General features: G+C 40.4%; 1 protein-coding gene across 10 annotated transcripts in view; it reads right to left on the bottom strand.

Moving 5' to 3' along the window:
• The window catches only part of lrrc4ca (leucine rich repeat containing 4C, genome duplicate a), a 994,912-nt gene that overhangs the window by 373,084 nt on the left and 599,764 nt on the right, over positions 1–22,064 (bottom strand). For 7 of the 10 annotated variants that reach the window (XR_006313900.1, XR_006313901.1, XR_006313902.1 and 4 more), the window contains exon 3: positions 121–309. The exons of 1 other annotated variant lie outside the window; for it this stretch is intronic. The gene's annotated coding sequence lies outside the window, so the exon portion shown is untranslated. Of the gene's footprint in view, positions 1–120; positions 310–7,271; positions 7,906–22,064 lie in introns of those variants that run through there. 2 more of the 10 variants (XR_006313904.1, XR_006313903.1) reach the window with 2 other exon arrangements.

Raw genomic sequence — 22,064 nt, 5'->3', positions numbered from 1 at the left:
GATGGCCTAGAGTTAGGGGATGATGTTTGGATTGGGGGTTTGATCAAAAACAATGGCTTCAAACTTCCGGAACTTACACGAACTTAGTATGATAATTGCTCCATCAAGCTTTCTACTCACCTTCTGTTTTCCTGGCAACTGATTCCTAAGAACCCTACAAGCAACCATTGGTGAAATCACTACACCCTTGGACAGTGGATGAATCCTGACGACGTGGTGACGTACATCAGCGCAGGTATTTTCGACATATGTTAAAGCAGCACTTGTAATTGTAGCTTGTTTCAGTTGGTATAGTTGTCCTGACATTATCTGTTTAAAGAAACCTATATATTAGTGTCAGATGGCCTTATGACTCTGTTATAAATAGAACTGGCAAACACTTATTGGTAGAGTCATTGTGTAATTGAATGCAGGATAGTACGTTTACAATCCATACCTTGCTCGTCCACTTATATCCCACCAATTCTCCATCTAAACAATTACATTGGACCAGAAAAGGAGGGTAGTAGAGTTCACAGCAATGTTAAGTATATGGATTACACTGATCCTCAAAACTAGTGGATTTCACATATGCTCCTATAAACTACTGAGGCTATGATATCACCTGATCTTCAGGTGAGACTCTCGTTTGTTTGGAAATGCATGAAAAAATAAATTAAAAACAGAAAATCCTGGAAATACTCAACAGGTCAGACAGCATCTAGAGAGAGAAAAACATTTCATATTTCAGGTCAATGACATTTCATCAGAAATAATGTTCAGAACTCGAGATCATCTGCACCCCTTCTTCTTTGCACACGTCATGTGGAATTAGCGATGAGGCACATTGTCTTCTTTATTGCGTGGGCAATTAGACTCATCTGGGTAGAGTGCGGAGAGAAACTTGGACAAGGAAGCTCACAGGCCTAAGTGTTCTCCATAAACTGAAAAAGGATAGAGGATTGGTCAGATTCCATGGGACTGTGATTTTCTTTGGCTGAACTTCCCCTTGTACTGCACCCATTTGATATTCAGCTTCCAGACAGGGTGGAAAGGTAAAAATCTACTGTGTTGTCTCACATCACAGGAATAAGGGGGAGAAAAAGCAAATGAATTAGAAAACCGTTAATAGTAATATGATAAAGTGTGCCAAACATAACGCAAACAGAGGGAAGACTAAATCTATGACAAATATAACGTCTCTGCCAATCTATGAGAAATATACTATCTCTGCACATCTACAGCATGTTACAGTAATTGAAGGGTAAGAAGAAATATATTTCACGCATACCAGTATATCTCCAGTGGTGTTTCACAAAAGGGGGATGATTGTATGCTTACATCGCTACATGTACCCATAGTCTTATATAAGGAACACTTCTACATTAGATTAAAAATGAAAGATGTTAGTGCTTTGAACAAAAAAACTGTGAAAGGCAATATTTCCAGTTTTTTAAAAAATGGGGTTACCAGAGCTGATTGTGTGCTGAACCTATAAGGTTACCTGATTTGACCAGTGAAGGACATATTAGACATCTCAGCCACATGGGTGTGTGTTCAATGTAATTTTGCCCAGTGACAGACCTTTGATGTTTTAACTATGACCAGTCGCATATTCAGGAGCATATAGCATTGCAATAACTTCCAAATTGGGTCCAGGGCAAGTGACTACAGTTTGAACAATGGAACCTCAACATCCAGCCTGTGAAGAAGAAAGCATCTCTCTCACTTCTCTGAGCGGAGAAGTAAAAGGAAGTTCCCAGCAGATACCTACTCTGATCTTCTCTTCTTGAAAGGAAAAGGGAAAACCACCTTCAGAAACACTGAAGGATGAATCCTCAACTGGTAAATGAAAGGGTGAGAGTCAACGTGTTTGCTTCAAAAGGCCTGGGGAAGGAATTGAAGAGGGAAACATTTCATCAATGTCTGATACCAAAACTGTGCTTCACTGACTATGATGTTTGATCCTCCCTCACCTGTTCTATTTTCGTCACTTAGCTTATGCACCTGCTTTATGTGTATCAGGGATATTTTTTTAAATGGGAAAGAATTTAAGTTGTAGAGAGTTCAAAGTTAGTTATTTGTGTTTCTCTTCCGACATTGGTTAAACACAATCTACTTACAATAAATTGCTGTTCTCTTGTTTAGTGTAGAAACATGGTGGCTGATTTCCTTAAACCTGAATTCACCAGTTAGGTGAACTGGGGACTTTAGATCATTCAAGGCTTTTCACATTCATGACAACTCTGGGACTAGTATGGCTTGATTTTTAGTGCACTACTCATTGTGAATCATGACAGTTACTCTCTCTTTCCAATGTAGTAATGCCATATGACTACTTCTGAACTGTCCTTTTGTACAGTTTTGAAATTTCTTTCCTGTTTGTTAGCTTTGCTTAATTGCTCTTGACATGCTGAAAGTAAGCCACCATATTGAATTATTGTAGTACTTGGTACTTCCATGGTGCTTTAGGGAAGGGAGCTTTTACTTAGCGATAGCAAAGGAGCCCATAAATGGAGAGTTGGTGAGTTGTTGCAATGTATCTTGAGTTAAGTATACACTGCTGCTACAATGCAAGGGAGTAAAAGTTGCGGGTGTTGGATGGGGTGTCAATCAACCTGGCTACTTTATGCTGGATGGCAGCAACCTTTTTGAGTGTTGCTGGAATAGCATTCAAGTCAGTATTCTATCAAAAATTTTACTTGTGCTTTTATTGTGGGTGGTGAACCAGCTTTATGGAGCCACGACCACTGCCCTGCAGTAGCACCTGGTACTTTTCTGGAGCACAGGTTACTGGTTAGCTGCAAGTCTTATAATCAAACACCAATGTTTCCAGTCAAAATGGCTGCAGTCTGAGTGTGCTTGGCAGTGAGTTGTGCTTGCGTAGAAACAAGCTCTGCTTGAATGGCTGCAGTTTGAGCTCCCACTGCATCACTCAGACATTTTCCAGCATCTGTTTGTAATACACAGGAAGTTGAGAGTCCAACCATCAGTCACAACAGTATAGCTGGATCTACGAGTATTCTCATGCAGTTTGCCACTACTTCCAATCTTGACAGGATAAGTCTTCAGCTCTGCTCTGTGCAAGGTTGATGTGGGTGTTCTGCATGCTTCCTGCACTATTATCTCGAGGCATTCTAACAGGCCTATATATCTAACTTTTCTAATGGGCATGCTGGTCAGTCTGTGTGCCATCCTATTGATATCCTCAGCAGAATCCTACACTGGAGAATTCCTAGGAGACCTTGCCTGCTTGCATGCTGGCACTGTGCCATTATTTCACGTAAACCTGGCTGCTCATGTCTCATCTCATGCAATTCCTGGCTTTTAAGCTGCTCTGTAAAATACACAGACAGTCAGTATCTGAGCTGGCATCAATCACAGAGGGTCAGGACCTAAGCTGGCATCAGACACAGAGGGTCAGCACCTGAGCTGGCATCAGTCACAGAGGGTCAGCACCTGAGCTGGCATCAGTCACAGAGGGTCAGTACCTGAGCTGGCATCAGTCACAGAGGGTCAGTACCTGAGCTGGCATCAGGACAAGTGATGATGCTTTTATCCATCTTCAGCTTCTTCTTCTTCTTCTCTAATACTAACTGCACTTGCACCATCACCTGATTGCTCGGATTGTACTTTTTGGGGGATCAGAAAGGAGAAAGGCAAGGATAAAATTTGAAGATAGGACGTAGGGAAATTAAGAAGGACATGCTTCAAACCAACAATCCTGATGAAGCTGATCAGTGAGTGAGAAGATTGGGTATTTGGATACTATCATTTTTAAATGTTTTCGCCTTGCCACTGTACATGATGGCTGTCATTGCCACGTCCATAATGTTGAGCACCATCTCTTCCTTTGGTGGAGGTGTGGACTGCCAGGCCGGACTCCACATTGCCAGTGTGCTCCTGCATGTTGTCCCAGAAGGGAGAGAAAAGTGTGTCAGTGTGGTGGTTTAGCTGCCATAGTGGAATAGGTTGCAAGGTGATGAAGCTGTGAAATGTGGCTTTGAGGCTTGAAGCAGTGCTAACTGTTTGAAGCTGAGGTAATGTTTTGAATGTGAAGTGCAATTGGTGGTTGATAGAGCTAATGTTGGGTGAATAGAGCATTGTGTGAGACTAATGGTTCAATTGGTCAAATATTGAGTGAAGGTGATTTCACTGACCTCATTAGTTCATGTGAGACCATTAAATCTGTTCTTGCCATGAATCCAAGGGTTTCATTGTTTTCATTGGAAGATAACAGCTGTCAGTGCCAATGACTCCATAAAGCTTACTTGAATATCCTCCAGGGGTCAAGGACCTCTTTCCACGTGTCCTGCTCCTGCTCCAAATCTGCGAGTGCTGCATCAGAGAAAGTTGGACCATTTGCTCCACAATATTATGGAATGTTCATTGCTTTTGCAAGTCCACTTCCCAGGTGGTACAATCTGGCTTAAAGAAATTCAGATGAGCTACTCACACGCAAAGCTCATGGTGAAGATGGATAACTTATTAGCAAGGATTGAAGATTGGCTGGCTGGTGGAAAACAGAGCATATACATGTGTCTAATTAGAAAAAAAAAATTGATGATTGGAATCTCACAGGGTCTGTACTAGGGTACCCATTTTTTAAAAAGTTGCATGATTTAGCTGAAGGGAGCAAAGATATGTCAGTTAAATTAGTAGGTAATGTTTACTGTGAAAAACCATATGTAAGTTGCAGACAGATAGAGAGAAGTTGAACAAGTGGGTGAAAATCCAGCTAATGGTGTATAATGTGGGAAAATGTGTCATTGTTCACTTTGAAGGAAAAATTTAAAAAGTAGATAATTACTGAAACACAAAAGGACTGTAGAATTCTGAAACACAGAGGGATTTAGGTATCCTGGTATTTGAATCACAAAAAGCTAGTATGTAGGTACAGGACACAATAAGGGCAGCTAATGGGTTGCTACACTTTATTTGTAGAGGAATTAAACAAAAAAAAATGTTTCAGTGTTACAGGGCATTGGGGACATCACAGTCTCCTTATTTAAGGAAGGATATAAATTAATTGGAAGTGGTTCTGAGGAGGTTTACTAGATTGATACATGAAAAGAATGGATTTTCTTACTGACAAAATCTTGGGCAAATTTGAATTGTTTCCACTTGAGTTTAAAAGAGGGAGGGGAAACTTAATTGCAGTATATAATGATGTTTTCTCTTGTGGATTAGTTTTGACCAGGGACCACTGATTTAAAATTAGGATCTTTTCAGGACAGAGATGAGGAGAATAATTTTTACTTTGGAGGTTTTTTAACTTTGGAACTCTGCCTCAGAAGACAGTGGAAGCAGAGTCATTGAATATTTTTACGACAAGTGGATAGATTTTATTAAGCAGAGGAATCAAAGGTTGTACAGGGGAACTTGGAATCTAAACCACAAACAGATCAGCTGTGATTTTATTGCATGATAGAGCAGGGTTCGAGGGGCTGAATGGTGTACCCCGAGTCTTGTTTTGCTTTAACATTCCGGTTGTATACAGCCAAGGGAAGCTCTTGGACTAGTTGAATTATCGCTGGATTGTTAATCCAGAAACCCAGGTAATGTTCTGGGGACCGGGATTCAAATCCTGCCATGGCAGATGGTGAAATTTGAATTCCACAAAAATTGAGAGTCTAACGATGACCATAACACCATTGCTGATTGTCAGGAAAATCTCATCTGGTCCGCCAATGCCCTTTAGTGATGGAAACTGTCATCTCTACCTGAGTTGGACTACATGACACTTCAGAAAGGAGGAAGTGAGGACTGCAGATGCTGGAGATCAGAGCTTAAAAATGTGTTGCTGGAAAAGCGCAGCAGGTCAGGCAGCATCAAAGGAGTAGGAGAATCGACGTTTTGGGCATAAGCTCTTCTTCCTGAAGAAGGGCTTATGCCCGAAACGTCGATTCTCCTACTCCTTTGATGCTGCCTGACCTGCTGCGCTTTTCCAGCAACACATTTTTAAGTACATGAGACTTCAAACTCACAGCAATGTGGTTGACTCTTAACTGCCCTCTGGGATGGGCAATAAAGGTTGGCCTAGCCAGCGACACCATCATCCCATGAAAATATTTTTGAAAAGAGCCAAACAGTAGTGACTTGTTCCTAGGGCTGGATACAGAAATCAGTTAAATGAGCAGTTGGTGTGAAGATTAAATGTTGCTTACATCACGAGGAAAAAATATAATGATTAATCTCTCAGTTGTGATTCCCCCTATCCTGTGCCTTCCATTTATGGAGGCTGCCAAATTTTGTTCCATAATTCTCACAGGTTCCATAAGCTGATAAAGCATTACTGGAAAGTTAATCGTTTTAAGGAGCTCCCTCCCACAATGCAATTTGGAACAAATAATGTTAAATTCACATCGAACACAATAAATAAAAGAAGAAATAATCACTTGCTAAATTAATAAAGTCAATCTATTCACAGTTTATTGGGTAAGGTTACAAATATAGCACCTATGTATAACTTTTTCTTGATTTAGGTAGATCTGTTTAAATATGCATACAGCTATGAATATGTAAAAAAAGCAGTTTGCTTTCAAACAACTCCCACATTAGCCCTAAATGATGTGAATTTCATGCTGTGAAAGTTAAGCAATTTACAGAGATGCTGATACACATTAAAGGCTCTTTCTATAGGTTGCTCTCTTTCTCTATATTTTCCCACAAACTCGCTTCTTCATCACTTCAATGCTGCTACTTTCCCATTACTTTTTTCATGTACCAAATAATCTAATTTACGACAAGGATTGCCTTTGCTGGTCAGATTTCTAACATAGGAAAAGAGGAGGCCAGTTGACTTTTCAAGTCTGCTCCACCAATTAATGAAACCACAGCTGATTTTCAATCTCAGTTCCATCTCTCTGTTGCATCTTCGTGTCTGAAGTGTAGTGGAGAAAGGATGCATAAAATCAATTAATTTTAGATCAAAACAGATACATGCATGTGAACTAATTGCTTCTGTGTTTAAGTCAGTGTGGGTAGATACACTACGTACCGTTGAAGAGACATGGATGGTCAAAGGTTTTATTTCCTGTAAAAGCTTTTTTAACTGTCATTGGATAGGGGAATAGAATTGTCATCAGTGTGACCTGGTTTTGGGGAGGAGGTGTGAATAATCTGGGTCCTTCATTCAGAGTGCTGCCTAATAACCTGGTTTATGCAATCATGCAAGGAATGATTATTACAAGTGACTTCTCGACACTTATTGTCAGTTAGGCATTTTCTGTTGCATCTTTATTCAGAGAATAAGTAAGAAAGAAAGCAGGAGAAACTTAATCTGGATAAGTGACTGAGGACAGCAAATTAAACATGAAATTTCTTTTTGTGTCATTTTCATTCCAGTTTATTTTTGCCAACAGAATCCTGGAAATGTGAATATTCCAACAACATTGCAAACAGGGATAGTTCAGTCCAATGCTCAAATCCTCTTAATACATACATATATCAAAAGTTCTTTCTGCCAGTGTTAGTAACATACTAATACTGCAGCTCAAGAGGTCAATTGACTTATAAATTACTTCTCAAGCCATCAACATCCATTTTGTACAATGACAGTTAATGAGTCCCACACAAAATGCTAACTGTACATTTTAGATTTTACCAAAACTGGTTTTCTTCATACATGAATGTAATATCATTAGTTCAGTCAGAAATTGATGAGATCAGGGTCCATGGGTGCAAGATGCCAGTTGAGGCTGAGAAAGAATAGGCCGGAGGTTCTGCCAGTAGGTGTCAGGTACACTGAAATAACCCCAAACATTCAGTGAAGGGGACAAAGTAAGTTTGGAAATTCCAACTTTAAAGAGTTCTGTTTGGTTGAACAGCCAAGGGACCTCTCAGATGTGGCACTTAATGGCTGGAGTTAAAAGAAGGGAAAAGACAAGCTTCTGGTGTTTGTTTTAGGCAGATTTGGACTTCCTGCTGTTGGTACAAACATGGAAAATGAACATTGCAATTATTGGAAATCCAAGAAAGAGATAGCAGCATGTGCTACGTGCAAGTTCCTAGCTATAACTATGGCTTCCACATTCCTAAAGGCCATCTTTCCTTATTAGAACATTAATGGACTCACTAGTTTACCAGAGTGAAGTGAAGACGAAGGGATGGAAACATAGTAGATCATTCAGCCCTTTGAGCTTGGTTCTCCATTCAAGATCATAGTTCATCTACCATAACACCTTTTTTCTACTCTATCCCCATATCCCTTGATGTCGTCAGCACCTAGCAATCTAATGACCTTTGTCTTTAATATATTCAAGTTCTGCCCCTTATTGAGACATTGTCCCCAGGTTTTAGATATGTCTCAGTCAGAGGAAACATCTTTTCTAATAAAAGAGTTTCAAAGATCCATGAGTATTCCTCAAGGTCGGTAGTCAAACATTGCTCTTTTAGATTTTATACTTGATCACTGACAGAAGAGTTCTGCTTCAGTGGCTTGTACCTATAACCTGCACTGATTCTTAGTGACACATGGAAGAATGCTGCATGGTCAGAGATTAACATTTTTCAGCTTACATATTAAACTGAAGCCCTAATGGCCCTCACAAATAGACACAAAAAAGTCCCATAAAGCGATTTGAAGAACAGCAATGCAGATCTACTGGTGTCTTATCCAATAACATATACATCATGACCAACATCAGTAAAATACATTGCCCAGCCATTTATGTAACATTGTCATGGCAAATCCCCTGCATCAGCACAATGGCTACACAATGTATGTAATTGATTGGGTTTGAGACATTTTGGGGTATCCAGATTCACAAAAAATAAATAATTTCTGGTTTCCCATCACATACCGTATCACCACATACCTTATTTTGAAAATAAAGACACTTGGAATTTGTAGAATTATGTTATTTGGAAATGCTTGTGATAACCAGCAAGCTAGCTCCTGGTTCCCTTATATCCATCGCTATCATCCATTCTACCTGAAGACTGCTGGAAATAACACCAGCCAATTATCACTCAATTGTCATTGTGAAGACAACACACTGTGCAAAAAAAGGTCACATCCATGTAGGAAGATGTGCCCACATCTGGCATTTGCCACAAGAAGGGAAGGAAGCAAAGGCCAGAACTGGCTCCAACTCTGGCCTGGAAATAAAAGGTAGGTATAAGAGTTTCATTGCCTTCACAGTGTTTCATTTATTTAATGTTGAACTTTTTTTCAATCTCTCCAGTGTGACAAAATAAAACTAATTGTGCTGGCCTTTTCTCTTCAATACATACAAGCTCTAACAGAACAAGATATTATTCTTGACATTCAAGACTCTGTAGTCTCTCCACATCAAATAAAATGCTCACCCATCGCCTCACTCACCCTCGCCTTTCTACACAGCAGCCAAACGTCGTATATGTGAAACAGTGAAGGACAGATAAGTGGTGAAACACAGAGCATAAGGAAACAAGAAGATTTAGATGGCAGGTGGACTGTAATGAACTAGAATGAGTTTGTTAACAGGTCTGCCTCTGGCCAAAACGTAGTGGAATGATTATCTTATGGGGCATGCTCTAAAGAGAAGGATATTTGCATTGTCACCGAAAGACCTATGGGCACTTTTCGACATCCATTATCTTTTTTTTTACTGATTATAAAATATATAGCATGATACCTCAATTTGTCTATGGGGCCTCTGGCCTAGTAAAGTCACTCACCCTCATTCACACCCACTAACCCCACTCTACCTGATCTTCAATGATTTGCATTGTTTTATCGTCACCCTCCCTTACACATATGGTGAACTTCCTGCAGCATCAGTAGCCTTGAGAAGAGGTATTATGAGCCAAAGAAGTATCAGCTACCCTGATCATCCAGCAATAATCACTGATATCGAAATTCAGATTGGACTGAATAACTGTGAAAGGGACATTTCAGCCTCCAGCATGTTGTAAATTTATTTGCAAAAATCTGTTCCTGTCACTACAAATGAGCTACAAATTTTGGATATGGAAGCTTTTGCTATGCCATAAATATGAAAGTACACAATGTCACACACTACAATCCTTGAAACCCAAGAATTTAGGAAAAAAAATGTGATGGCTCATTCAGACATTTACATTGGAGCACTTACAAATTACACAAACTCAGCTGCTCTGGCAAACGGGACATTGATGACTTCACATACAGAAAAAGACACAGCTAATTGGTTTACGAGAAAAGTCTCTGTGTCTATTAGGAATCTGCTGCTAGCGTAAATTCTCCGAGCTCTGGTCACTTTCTGTGCCATTATGACCGACGTCTGTGCTGTAGGCTTTTGGCAAGAGCAAAAATCACAGATCATCCAAAGTTTCATGACTAAAGTGCCATACCCCAGAAACAGAGAGCCTCAGCAGATCTATGGCTCCTGGGCAGTGCTGGAATGATCTGCCTATCCTTTGCAGCTACCATATCAATCTGACTTCTCTTACAGCGTCCAGCGGCTCTGCCACCACCAGGTTATAAATCATGTGAAGTGGTACTTTTTAACAAAAAAAAATCCATTGTGCCGCCTTCAGATCTCAGCTCAGTAACTATGTACAAATTGAATGCTTTCCAAGGACAAAATTCAGAACCAAAGGAAGACTCCCTCAATTGGCCAGTGTAAAAACATTTACAATACTTGCAAGGAGTCCTAAAACATAGCCACAATTCTCAGCAAGCATTCTGTGAACAGCAGCTATTCAAACTACCTCTCAATCCTCCCAGTGGTGTTGTCAGAATGAGTGGCCTTGACATAAGGCCACAGTTGGCCAAGTGCATCCTCAAGGAGACCTAGTCAAATTAGAATTAGTAGAAATCAGGGGCAAATCTCTCTGCTGGTTCGAGTTATATCTGGGGCAAAAGAATTCAGTTCATTCAGTTCAACATCAGAGAGTTAGTCTAAGTTCTTGTGGTGGGATACCAGAATGACCCAAGGAGTTCCCATAAGAAAAGTCAAAGGGGTTAAATGATAAATACCTCATGGCTGAAATAACATCCAAAACCAAATGAGATATTTGAAACAGAATGAGCATTGCAGTAACAAAACATAACTACATGGGTTGAGACTGTGGTGCTGGAAAACCACAGCAGTTTAGGTAGCATTCGAGGAGCAGGAGAATCGACGTTTTAGACAAAAGCCCTTCATCAGGAATGCTGAAGCCTGATGAAGGGCTTTTGTCCAAAACATCGACTTTCCTGCTCCTCAGATGCTGCCTAACCTGCTGTGCTTTTCCAGCACCACACTCTCGACTCTGATCTCTAGCATCTGCAGTCCACACTTTCTCATAACTGCATGAGTGTCTGAGGAGCACACTGCAGCCTAACCAATTTAAGCTGCTTCACTGCTGTCCTTCCCTATGGTCAGATATGGAGCTTTATATTGATTGTTTCATACTGTTCACTCCTATTCACATCATTTTCATGAATACAACAAAAGAAAAACATGGACAAGCTCCACTTTGTGTATATCCCCTTGCTTGAGTCAGGCAATTCGCCAGAGCAAGAGGCATATTTTCGCCAATTTACAGATCAAGAGGCAGACAATCGAATGCTACAGCAGGTTTCTAAAAGGTTTTGCGACAGCTAAGAGGGGCAATGTAGAATTATTTTGTCACTTTGGTGAATGAAAGAAAAGACATTGTGCAACTAGCTGGGGGCCACAACAATGCTCTCTATTTCGACACAGGTGAGGTTGGCAATCAAGTTCAAAAAAGTAACAAGGTTCTCTTCACCCTGAATGGCCAATGGAGGGCACAAAAATTCAAATTTCCTGTTTTCACATGAGGAGTATGTTCAAAAGAGAAAAAAAAAGGTCTTTTTCCAATCTGTCACGATTGATTACCTGTTACAGTGGAGAGAAATAGGCATATTCGAGAATATATAAGGCAAAAGGATTAATTCCCAAATGACATCATGCAGTCGTCAATAAAACTGATTAAACTGTTCTTCATTTTTTAGATTTTAAAAATGCAGTACAATGTGCAATATAAAATGGTAGAAAATACAATGAACATATCGGCAAGAATCCAAATTTTATAGTGAGGCAAAACTTCTGCAAATAATTCAAGAACACAGGATTATCTGGAAATGAATGAATCATGGTGACTGCAAGGAAATCACAGAACTGCATGATTTGTGTTAGCAGTGACATATTGATGTGGAACCACATTTTATTTAATTCATTTATGGAATGTGGGTGTTGCTGGCTGGCCAGCATTTATTACCTGTTCCTAGTTCCCCTTGTGAAGGTGGTAGTGAGCTGCCTTCTTGAATCACTGCAGTCCACCTGCTGTGGGTTGATCCACAATGCCCTTAGAGAGGGAGTTTCAGGATATTCACTCAGCAACTGTGAAGGAACGGTGATATATTGCCAAGTCAGGATGGTGAGTGGCTTGGAAGTGAACTTGAAGGTGATCGGACTGCCATGCATCAGCTGCCCTTGTCCTTCTAAATGGAACTGGCTGTGGGGAATTTTTATATTCCATGCTGTGGATAGTACACACTGCCACTACTGAGCATTGGTAGAGGAGAGAGCGGATGCTTGTAAATGTGGTGCCAATCAAGTGGGCTGCATTGTCCTGCATGGTACCAAGTTTCTTGAGTGTTATTGGAGTTGCACCCATCCAGGCAAATGGGAAGTATTTCATCACGCTCCTAACTTTTCCTTGTAGAAGGTGGTCCAATACTGGGGAGTCAGGAGGTGAATTACTCGCTGCAATGTTCCTAGCCTCTGACCTGCTCTTGTAGACATCGTGATTATATAGCAAATGCAATTGAGTTTCTAGTCAACGGTAACCCCCGGGATATTGATGGCAGGGGATTCAGTGATGGCGATATTATTGAATGTCATGGGGTGATGGTTAGATTGTCTCTCATTGGTGATGGTCATAGCCTGGCATTAGTGAATGTCATTTGCCACTTGTCAGCCCAAACCTGAATATTCGGAGAAAGTGAAGACTGCAGATGCTGGAGTTCAGAGTTGAGAGGGTGTTGCTGGAAAAGCACAGCAGATCAGGCAGCATCTGAGGAGCAGCAGAATCGATGTTTCAGCATAAGCCCTTCATCCTGCCCCTTGAATACTGCCAAACCTAAGTATTGTCTAGATCATGTTGCATTTGAACATGGACTGCTTCAGTATGTGAAGAGTTGCAAATGATGATGAACATTGGCGCAATCTTTCTGACTTCTGACCTTATGTTGGAAGGAAGGTCATTGATGAAACAGCTGAAGATGGTTTGGCCTACTCTGAGGAACTCCTGTAGAGATGTCAGGAACTGAGATGACAGACCTCCAGCAATCATGACCATTATCCTATGTGTCATGTATGACTCTAGCCACCAGACAATTTGCCATTGATACCCATTGATTACAGTTTTCCTCAGATTTCTTGATGCCACACTTGGTCGAGTGCAACCTTGATGTCAAGGGCTGTCACTCTCACCTTACCTCTGGAACTCAGCTCTTTTGTTTGAACCAAGGTTGAAATGAGGTCAGGGGCTGAGTTGGCGTGGTCTAACCCAAACTGGGTGTCACTGAGCAAGTTATTGCTGAGCAGGTGCTGCTTGAAAGCACCGTTGATGACATCTTCCATCACTTTCCTGATGAAGGAGTGGTTATTATTATAACACGTCATGTTATGAATACCATGGTCTTTAAGACTTTACATTTTTCCTGTCTATGATGATGGTCCTGCTTTTCCAGTAATGACCCAGCAACCTTGTGGTATATGATGGATATTCCAGTTCATGAGGCTATGGATTGTCGTGGAATACAATTCTGTGGCTGCTGATGACCTAATGTACTGCATTGAGGCATCATTCATGATGAAGGGCTTTTTCCCGAAATATCGATTTTCCTGCTCCTCTGATGCTTGCCTGACTTGCTGTGCTTTTCCAGCACCACTCTAATCTTGACTCTGATCTCCAGCATCTGCAGTCGTCACTTTCGCATAATGTACTGCATTGACAGCCAGTGTTACGCAGTTCTGATTTTAGCCCATTCAGCTCTGTGGCAGTGTCAAACAACACAATGGCAATCATTCTCAGTGTGAGAATATGAGTTGGTATCCACACCAACTCTACCCTGATACAAAAGCAGAAATTACTGGAAAAGTTCAGCAGATCTGGCAGCATCTAAGGAGAGAAAGCAGAGTTAATGTTTCACGTCCAGTGACCCTTCTTCAGAGTTGAACTCTATGCTGATCATTACTACCAATATTGCCAGACAGATGGAAAGACAAGTTCTTTCGTGAGGACCTGATCAACTGGGTTTCCCCATCATATTATTTTTTCACCACTTAAATCAGGCTCAGAATTGCACTTTTATCTCCTTACAGTTAAATACCCTGGTTAACATAGTGGAATTTGTACTCATGTCCTCCATTCATTGGTTCATGCCTCTGGTTTGCTTATCTTGTGATGCTACAACTGTGCTGCTTCAATCACCAATACGTATTTTGTGGCGAACCCTGTGTGGTCTTTAACAATGTCCTTGTATTTGGGAAATTCAGTGATACAAACAATTGTTTTAATCTACCATGTTGATTTAGTTCTCCACTCAAAATATCATGGCGTTATTTAATTCAATGTAAAGGAAAATACCAGCATTTCACTTCCAAATGTACACTTCCTAATCCCATTCATTCATCTCTTCCTCCAGCTCAATTTAGAGATTCAAAATTGGCAATTAGGTAATTATCCAAAGCCTATGAAAGACTTTAGACATCTCTTTCCCATGGAGATAAACAATTGGTATTGTTTATTGAGGGGCACCACTCAAAATCAAGCATTGAACAAAGCGGGTGGCACTGTGGCACAGTGGTTAGCACTGCTGCCTCACAGTGCCAGAGACACCGGCTCAATTCCCGCCTCGGGCAACTCAGTGTGGAGTTTGCACATTCTCCCCGTGTCTGCGTGGGTTTCCTCGGGGTGCTCCGGTTTCCTCTCGCAGTCAGAAAGATGTGCAGATTAGGTGAATTGGCCACGCTAAATTGCCCGTAGTGTTAGGTGAAGGGGTAAATGTAGGGGAATGGGTCTGGGTGGGTTGCTCTTCGGAGGGTCGGTGTGGACTTGTAAGTAATCTAATCTAATCTAAAAAGTGGGAAGATAGATCTCCAATACGGCAATCAAAGAGAAAGCTGTAAGCTGTGATATTTTACAATGTCATGACCCTTTATCATTCATTCTCTACAGATGAACTAAATACACAGGTCATTCACATTAAGAAATGCATGGTACTCTCTTATAAACTTGACATTTAAGTAAACCAAATCTGAGATGCTAGCTGGAAATTCCAGGCTGGTATGTTTCAAATGAGATTCAATGATTACCATGGAACCATAGAGAACAGAAGACGTCTTTCATCCCATTGAGTTTGTATCGCCAAAAATTCACTAAATCTACCCTCGTCACACTTTCTGGCACGGGGTCAATTGCCTCGAAATGTTATGACACTTCAAGTGTATATCCAAGTACATTTTACAGTTTGTGAAATTACTTATCTCAACTACACCTCGAGGCAGTGCATTCGAGACCCACAACACCCTCAGGTGAAAACTGTTTTCCTCAAGTCCCCTCCAAACCTCTAGCCTTTCAATTAAAAACATGCGTCCTTTTTACTGACTCTTCATCTAAAGAGAACAACAGCTTGCTAGGCACCCTGTCCATGCCTCTCAATCTTACACTCCTGCAAAAAGACCCCCCCAACTTTCTCTGCTCTAAAGAAAACAAGCCAAGCATGTTGCAGCTGTACAGAACTTGCGTGAGGCCTCATTTGGAATATTGTGTGCAGTTTTGGGTCATCACACTACCAGAAGGATGTGGAGGCTTTGTAGAGGGTACAGAAAATGTTCACCAGGATATTGCCTGGTTTGGAGGGTCTTAGCTATGAGGAGAGATTGGACTTGATAACTTCACTTGATGACTTTACCTGACAAAGGGGCAGCGCTCCAAAAGCTTGTGATTTCAAATAAAACAGTTGGACAACAACCTGGCGTCATAAAACTCTTGTTTTATTCACTTGAACAAAAGAAGCTGAGGGGCGACCTGACAGAAGTTTACAACATTATGAAAGGCGTGGATAGAATGGATAGTCAAAGCTTTTTCCAGGATTGAAACATCAAAATCTCGAGACATAAGTTTGATGTAAAAGGGACAAAATTCAAAGGAGATGTGAGGGGTAAGTGTTTTTTTTACACAGAGGCTGGTAAGTGCCTGGAATACACGGTCAGAGGAGATGGTAGAAGAGATACAATGGGAAGGTTTAACAGGCATGTTAACAGATACATGTATCGACAGGAAATTGAAGGATATGGACTGCCGAGAGGCAAAATTTTCAGTTTAGAAAGGAGTCATATGCCAGCACAATCTTGGTGGATGGAAGGGCCTGTTTCTGTGCTGTACAGTTCTTTGTTCTTATCCAGCTTCTCTTTGTAGCTAAGATGCTCCATCCCTGATAACATCCTGGTGAATTTTCTCCATACCCTCTCCAGTGTAATCACATCCTTCCTGCAGTGCGGAGACCAGAACTGCACACAGTACTCCAGCTGTGGTTTGACCATAACTCTGTACAGTTCCAACATGACTTCTCTGCTCTTAGATCCTAATCTATGCTTCAACTAATAAAGGTAAGAGACCTCTATGCCTTCTTAATTACCCAAATAACCTGCCCTTTCACCTTCAGGGATTTGTGTACAAGTACCCCAAGATCACTCTGTTCCTCTAAGTTTTCTAGTGTCCTGCCATCCATTGAGCATTCCATTGTCTTGTTACTTCTTTCAAAGTGCATTACCTCACATTATCAGGGTTAAATTCCTTCTGTCACCGATCTTCCCATTTGACCAATCTGTTTATTATCTTCAGCCCAACACCACTTCCTCACTAAACAAAGTGGTGCTGGAAATCAGAAACAAAAAGGAAATTGCTGGAAAAATGCCACAGGTTTTTCAGCATCTGTGGGAAGAAGAAAAAGTTAACATTTCAGATCCGCTGACCGTTTTTTTCAGAACTAATTGTAGTTGAGAAAAGGTTGGTAGTTATGCAGAAGATGAGGTGGGGAAGGTGAGAGGAGTAAATGTGAGGTGGAGGTAGAGCCAAAGGAAAGAGACACACAGCTGGACAAAGGACTGGGTCAAGGTCAGCCTGGAAGAATGAAGAGGTGCTAATGGAGATTATTAGAAGCTGACAATGGGTTATGTGTAGTTGTGACGACAAGGCCTGTGTGTGGGGTTAGGGTAAGGACATGGGAGAAGGTACTCAAGTCTAAAACTGTTGAACTCAATAGTGAGTCCAGAAGATTGCAGAGTTCCCAAACAGAAGATGAAGTGCTGAAGTTCTGAAATGTTAACATTGTTTTCTCTTCATAGATACTGTCAGACCTGCTGAGTTTCTCCAACAATTTTGGTTATTGTTACTGATTCCGGACTACTGATGCTAATTTATTCCCCAATTACTATCGCAGGCTGTGCTAGATTGTTTACACCCTGTAAGTCCTGACAGAACTGAGCTGAGTGCCCAATGCCACATTTGCAGCATTGCTACTTTTACCTCTACCATCATTTACCTTGTTGCTCCATCCTTGATGAAACTGTTGTATCTAAATTCTCATTGTACAAAATGAATCCCATGTTGGCCTTGTTGGTTTTTTACTCTCCTTAATGTTCACTTATTCTACGCCATGGTTTGCATCATATCTCACTCATCCATGGCCTTGTTGACAGTGATTCACAATAGCACCAGAATGGTCAAGAAAGTTTAGTTCGTAACAGATCAAGGATGTTCTATTTTCTCTCTCTCATCTCACTGCAAGGTGATTGTTTTGCTGGAACAAGCCATGGATGAAGTTAATAACAGATTCAATAACCATTTTGTGTTATAGTCAAGATACACTGTGCTGGTAGAATGTTTTTGCATTCAAAATCCTAAAGTTTGAGTGAATGGAGCGTGTACTAGATTTCAAATCAGTCCGTGTCAGTCACAGGCCTGGTGGAACTCTCACCTCTGAATCAGAAGACTTTGTGTTCAAAGCCAAGATTTGAAAATGTCACCTAGGCTGACACATCAATGCAATGCCACGGGCATGCTGCAATATTAGAGGAGCCATTTTCCAAGTGAGATATTCAATCTTGGATAAATGTAAATGATCCCATGGCACCATTTGAAGAAGAGGAAGGATGTTCTTGGAATGTGCCAATACTTATTTTTCATGACTATTTGTGGGACCTTAAAGAGTGCAAATTAACTGCTTCCTTTGGTTATCCAGTACCAAAATACTGGCTGTGAAGTCCTGAATGTGAAAAATGTAACTTAAATGCATTTATTTTTATTGTACCAAATGAGGTTACACTACAGTTCAATGTGCGATTGCCACAGTATCATGTTTGGGTAAGCAATGGTATCTGATAATGGGCACAAATTAATTGAGTAGGACAGAGAGCCTGGATAGTGATGGGGGTGGGGTGTGGGGTGGGTCAAGGTACTCTGCTCTGCTTTCCTCTGGTAACTTTTTTGTTGCCTGTCTGATCTTTAAACTCCATTTATCAAACATTGCACCATTCCTGCGCCATTTCTTGACACAGAAAATCTTCAATATAAACAATATGAGCATATATTTTGAACAGAGGCTTGAAAGGGAATTTTTTCCACTGATGTTTTAATATTTAGTAAGACTTCTGAACAAAATAGGCAAGCACAGAATTTGAACTGAATGTAATCGGTTAAATTCATCAAGCTTAAGCGTTCTGAATGTCTTATCCATTGTACAGTAAAGCAGTAGACAAACTGAAACAATCAACACTTTGCCAATTTAATCTGTCTTTGGAGAAAATTCTTTTCATGGAACACATGCAAGATTACATGGGTGTTTTATTGTTTTGCTCCTGTGTCGTGCTACCATGCCAGCAGACAAAGGGTAGCACAGGGTAGGTTCTGCAAAAGCAAGGCAGGTTATGAAAAGCCTGAACAGTGTGACTAATGCTGCTGAACCTGAGTGAAAACCTTTGGCAGGTCCTATGCACATTAATGAGCTCACTAGGATAAGCAGAATATTTAGATAATGGAGAGTGGAAATGGATGCTCACACAACAGAGGATAAAATTCTGAAGGAACCAGATGAGGCATGATAATTTAGGGTTACTATCCAAAAGGTATGTGTTTAGAAAATTATGCAGTGCTGTATCCACTGCCCATACTGTCCCATCTGGAGGCACATTAAGGTAAATTATTAAGACTGTTTGCTTGGAATTAGATTTTGCGATGTTGGATCAGATAGGCACAACATAGAAACATGCATTTATGTAGTGCTTTTAATGTAGAAAAACATCCCAAGGCACTTCATATCAACATAAACAGACATGAATCAAAGCTAAAGGAAGCATTAACAGGAGGGATAAGCAAGAGCTTGGTCAGAGATGTGTTTTAAGAATGCTATCAAAGCAAATGAATTAGGTAGAGAATCAGTGATGTTTATGTGGGACGTTTCAGATCAAAACACCCAAAGGTTATTAATGGACATGGGGAATTGTACAAAAGGCTTGACTCAGAAGAAAATAGATTGCTGGGAAGGAATGGTGGAGCAGACATTGGGTGTGGAGAGATCGTTATCCATTAGGAAAGGGCATAAATCTATTTAAAAAGGGAGAAATACATAGGTAAGAATGTTAAATTAGAGGCTCTGTAATGACTGTGAGGCAATGTATTAACAGGGGTTGATTAACTTGATACAAGATTACATAAGAGATGCAGAGTTCTGCATGAACTAACATTTATAAAATGTGCTGATTAGAAACTGGAGAAGAGCCTTTTGGAATGGTCAAGTTGGAGCTGGCAAAGACATGAATGAGAGTTTCAGTGACCGATGAGTGAAACAGATAAACACTGTTAGGAAGACAGAAATAGGCAGTCTTGGTAATGAAAGTGATATGGGGTCAAGCATGGAGATTACAACAAATTTGGTTCAACTTGGGCCAATGGCTAGCAGGAAGGTGGTACTAAGATACAGAGTTTGAACCTTTTGTCTTTCCAGTGTTTTAGCAAAAGGGAGTATGACTTGCTCAGGATAGGAATACAGTGGAGCAGATTATCAACACAGAGGAGGTGGAGCCTTGAGGCAGGTTGTGGAGAAGGGAAAAAAAGCAAAGAACTGTGGAAGCTGGAAATCTGAGACAAAAACAGAAATTGCTGAAGAAACTCAGCAGGTCTGGCAGCATCTGTAGGAAGAAAACAGAGTGGTGGAGAAGAGCTGGTTGTCTCAAAGTGACATCCTTGATAACTTCATCACTCTTGTTCGAATGTTGTATTGGGTGTACAGACAATTTATAAACTATTACCTCACACCCAACCAAGAAAAGGCTGTGCTTAACGCGACTAGAAGATCAGTTTGAAGTTACTGAGAGACTCCAGTGACTAAGAGTCTCAAAATCTTCAAGTTCACCTTTATAAAGTTTCAAAATATCTGTCTCCTGCCACATGATGACTGTTGGAAGAAAGATAGGTGAAGAAGAGTGAGATTCAAAATCAAATGTGAATCAGTTTAGAACATGCTAGGTGCACTCTATATGAAAATGCTAAAACAAACACAGAGAATGCTGAATAAACTCAGCTCAGGAGTTCTGAAGGAGAGTCATCCCAGACTCAAAAGGTTAATCGATGCTGCCAGACCTGCTGAGTTTCACCAACATTCTATTGGTTTCAGAATTCCAGCATTTGCAGAATTTTGCTTTTTTACAAAAAATGTTAACCTGTTCTGAAGAGGATTTTTAAAAAACAAAAGTGGTTCTCATGATTTATCACTTATTAAATTTCCAAGCTTGGTGAAATGCCCTTGTTTGTTTAATAGTTGCAAATTTGGAATTGCTCAGTCAAGACACAAGAGCAGTTCACTGGCTTGAGAAATTAAGTCTAAGGTATGAGAAGGGAAGGAATTAAGGAGCCATTCAAAATGGAATAAAAAGAGAAAAATATTTACAAATAAATATATAAAAAAGATAAAGTTGCAGATTTTGTGTGTTTATTTAGTTAGAGTATCATAGATTCTGGGAAGAACGCTCACTTTTCTGAAGCACTATATTTGCTACCCGTTGTCATAATTACTCATGTACAAAAACAAAAAATGACTCATTGCAATTTCAGTGTGACAGAAACTGCCATCAGAATAGAACTTTTCAAATGATTTATATGGGGTATGCAGTGGTACATAATACACTCTTGCAAGCAGTTGATATCAAATTCTGTTCCCTCTATCCTCCTCCCCTCTTGCAACATTGACAGAATCAGTCTTTGTGTCACAATTCTGTGTGGGAGACAGATCCGAAAAGGATTGAAAAATGAGACAACTTACTCCTGCTGGTATTTAATTACAGACTACAAAGTATGAATTTTTAAAATTTTCTATGTTGTCACTCTTCCTGCTCGATTCTTTTTTGTATTCTTGATCATTCAATGGCTTTTTGCCGACTCACATCCTCCTCTATCCAGAAGGCAGGGATGAAAATAGCACAACGTGTGTAATAACTGCTGTCAGTGTCGCTTGTTTGTGAGTCAGCAGAGGTGTGATTGGAGTAGGAGGCAAAATAGATAATTTTTATTTGTCCCTCAGACCCCTTACAGAAGGAATGTACGTTGTGACAAGATATCAAGGTGCTTTGAAAAAATAATGATTCGGAGATGCCGGTGTTGGACTGGGGCGTACAAAGTTAAAAATCACACAACACCAGGTTATAGTCCAACAGGTTTAATTGGAAGCACACTAGCTTTCGGAGCGACACTCCTTCATCAGGTGATTGTGGAGAGCTCGATCGTAACACAGAATTTATAGCAAAAATTTGCAGTGTGATGTAACTGAAATTATACATTGAAAAATTGATTGTCTGTTAAGCCTTTCATTTGTTAGAATGCAGTGATAGTTTCACTTCTTTCATGTGTAAATCACAAAACCCTTTTTTTTAAAGTTGCATTCTCGGGTTAGCTGTTAACAATGGTGATAGCTAGACAATATGTTGAAGGTGTTAGCCCCCTGTGTTCATTGTTAACAGCTAACCCGAGAATGCAACCTTAAAAAAAAGGTTTTGTGATTTAGACATGAAAGAAGTGAAACTATCACTGCATTCTAACAGATGAAAGGC

This window comes from Chiloscyllium plagiosum, chromosome 16, assembly GCF_004010195.1.
Source record: "Chiloscyllium plagiosum isolate BGI_BamShark_2017 chromosome 16, ASM401019v2, whole genome shotgun sequence".
NCBI classification, from domain to species: domain Eukaryota; kingdom Metazoa; phylum Chordata; class Chondrichthyes; order Orectolobiformes; family Hemiscylliidae; genus Chiloscyllium; species Chiloscyllium plagiosum.
This window is presented reverse-complemented; position numbering and strand designations above follow the sequence as displayed.